The following is a 3,243-nucleotide window of genomic DNA, read 5'->3' on the forward strand; positions in this document are numbered from 1 at the left end:
CTCAACAGGGCCTGGCGCTGCGCGCTCCCACGCGCCCCGGCTCCCACCGTTCCCCGAGCCGGGCCCGCGACCCGGGTCACCCCGACCACCACCGGCTGGCGCGGCGCCTCTACTTGCACACCCGGCTCTCTCCACCTGCGCCCGCGGGCCCCGCGCCCTTGGCCCTGCCGGTCCCCCGGTCCTTGGAGTGCCCCTCGCCCCCGCGGGATAGCCCACCTGCGCCCGCGGAGCTTTGCACCCGGACCCTGGCCGGGACCCGGCCGCCCCTGACGGCCCCGCGCCGCCCGCTCGTGCCCCGCGTCCCCGCCGGCGCTGCCGCTGCTGTCGCCGCGGCCCCGGGCCCAGCCCCACGCTCCCTCGCCTTCCAGGCTGGCGGGCGGGCGAGCTCTGCAGAGCGGTGGCGGCGGCGGCGGCGGCTCATTACCATAGACCTGCTCGCGCCGCCGCCGCCTTAAAGTGGCGATGCCAGCCGCACCAAAGGAGGTGGGCCCCGCCCAGCTTCCTCCTCCGCAAGAGTCTCTAGAATTCCCGCAGTCCAGACGCCCCTGCCCCTAACGAACCGCACCCCAGGCCTGCCCCTGGGCCGATGCCAGATCCCTACAATAGTCTAGAGAGAAATTAATCAGAAGCCAGACAGCAATGATAATAATGGTGGCAGTAACCCCTAAGTATGCTTAGGGGTTTTCAAAATATTTTGAAGGGCTCTCAGACCGTGTGTCCACCTCACACCGCTCAGAAAGGCTGGATGTTGCTAGCTGCTGAGAAGAGCCCTTGTGGCTGTCCCCTCCACAGCTCTCGGGTCAGACTGAGCTAAAATGGCCCTGCTCAATAGTATAAAGTCTCCCCCACCGCCCAGAGAAACACTCTGTTTCCCTGGGAACACACAGAAAGGTCCTGAGCCCCTCTCCCCAACCTCCACCCCTACCCTGACCCGGACCCCTACCCCTACCCCTACCCCTCGCCTTGGCAAAGCTGTGATCTAATCAGGCTGCCCCCCTTGGGGTCCAGCTGCAGAATGCAGTGCAGAATGATGACCCCAGCCTCAATTCCGAGGCCACCTGGGCTTTTCTGGGGGAGGTAAGCCAGGAGTGTCAGAGCCAAAGCCAGCTGGTATAAACACACTTAGCTGCTTCTGAGGCCTAGAGAGGGTGAAACTTGTACAGGTCATGAGGCTGTGCTAGGGGTGGAGCCAAGTTTTAACACAGGTTCCCCAGTCCTAGACTGCTCCATCAGGGCCTCTTGTCTGAATAGATGCCCTCTTGCCAGCTCCGTCCTTCCCCGGACGGACGGGGAACTGTGGGAGCCAACCATGGGAGCAGCACAAGGCTGAGGCTGGTGGTGAGAGGGCTGGCCTAGGGAGGAGGCCAGGGCTTTTCTCCTCCAAGCCCACCACCCTCTAGCTTTGGGACACCTTGGTCAAATGCTTGTGCCTCAGTTTCTTTTAGTAAAATGAGGGGATTGAAAAGCTCCAGAATTTCTTTTCTTCTTTTTTCTTTTTTTTTGTCTTTTTGCCTTTTCTAGGGCCACTCCCGTGGCATATGGAGGTTCCCAGGGCTAGGGGTTGAATTGGAGCTGTTGCTGCTGGCCTACACCACAGCCACAGCAACGCCAGATCCGAGCCACATCTGCGACCTACACCACAGCTCACGGCAATGCTGGATCCTTAACCCACTGAGCAAGGCCAGGGATAGAACTCACAACCTCATGATTCCTAGTAGGATTCATTTCCACTGCGCTAAGATGGGAACTCCCAGAATTTCAAAAACATATTTAGCAGTAGAATTCTTTATTTCAAGTGAAATCTAAAAAGAAGCCCAAGAGTTCCTGTTGTGGCTCAGTGGTAATGAACCCGACTAGTACCTGTGAGCACGAGGTTTCAATCTCTGGCCCTGCTCAGTGGGTTAAGGATCCAAGATCGCCATGAGCTGTGGTGTGGGTCGCAGACGTGGCTCAGGTCCTGAGTGGCTGTGGCTGTGGTGTAGGCCGGGAGCTACAGCTCGGATTTGACCCCTAGCCCAGGAACTTCCATGTGCCGAGGGTGCAGCACTTTAAAAAAATAAAATAAAATATAGTAGAAGCCTGGAATAAAAACCAGATAAAAGTGGTGCTGGGAGAAGGCAGAGCCAGGGTCTTGCCCACCCCCACTGCTCCCCAGCCAGGAAGGCTCTGGGCCACCCTGTGAAGCTTGGGGATCTGGAGGAGCCCAGTTTGAAAAGCATTGAACCAGATGCCGCCTTCCTACATGGCACTCTGGTTGCAGCAGTGTCACTCTCAATGAGTCACAGGAGAGGGGCTGTGACTCCCCTCTCAGGGACCCCAGGCCTAAGGAGCTCCCCTATGACCCCGTGGTGGAGACATCATCTTTCTTCTTTCTTCCCAGGGAAAAGGAAAGGAGATGGGCTTTGGGGACAGAAAGAAGGATTCAGATTAGGCTACACTCCTGGCAGTGGGAGGCAGAGCAGGAAGTGGGCAGAGGACCCATGGCTCAGGGAAGTGTCTTCTCCTCTGATGGAAGATGAACTTTCTTCCTCTGGACAAGGCCAAGGGCAGTTCCAGAGACAGAGGGGTGGCTTAGGTGGACTCTGAGGGGCTCTGCTTCTCTGAACTTTCTCTGATTCTCTGGTTTGGGAGGATCTAGGAGCTGTGTGGGCATTTTGCTCTCACGTAATAGCCATGTAGCTCAGAGAATGCTCAGAAATTATACCATCTGTTAATTATCCTTTGAATTGGAGTTGGGTAATGAGACTCTCATTTCGAATGAAGGCCCAAGCCAACACATGGAGAAACTGCAGCCCTCCATTCATCTCGCTCCCTTTGTGCTAAAATACGCTTGCTGGGGAGTTCCCGGGTGGCTCAGTGGGTTATGGATCTGGCATTGTCCCTGCTGTGGCCCTGGTTACAGCTGCATTGCAGGTTCGATCCCTGACCCAGGAACAACCACATGCCTTGGGTGCAACAAAATAAATAAATAAATAAACAAGCAAACAAAAATAAAGTAAAATAAAATAAGCTTGTGGAGAGTGTAGCTTAGGAGAGCGCAGCAGCCTTGGCTCAGGAATTGCCAAGATGGAGGCAGCACGGGTGCAGGAAGCTCCCTTCTAGCCACATGGCTTTTCTGCCCAGGGACCGGCCAGGATGGCAAGGAAAGCTTCCTTTCATCTCTAGGCAAATAGTCCTTAATCATCCCCCAATCCTGCCCCCAGGGGCAGAAGACAGAGCTGCCTAGAACATTTTCGTCTCCTT

Source organism: Sus scrofa, chromosome 4 (genome assembly GCF_054392235.1).
Source record: "Sus scrofa isolate SSC_HxYL_T2T_F1_AM1 chromosome 4, Sscrofa_HxYL_maternal_Yorkshire_Landrace_v2.0, whole genome shotgun sequence".
In the NCBI taxonomy this organism is placed as follows: Eukaryota; Metazoa; Chordata; class Mammalia; order Artiodactyla; family Suidae; genus Sus; species Sus scrofa.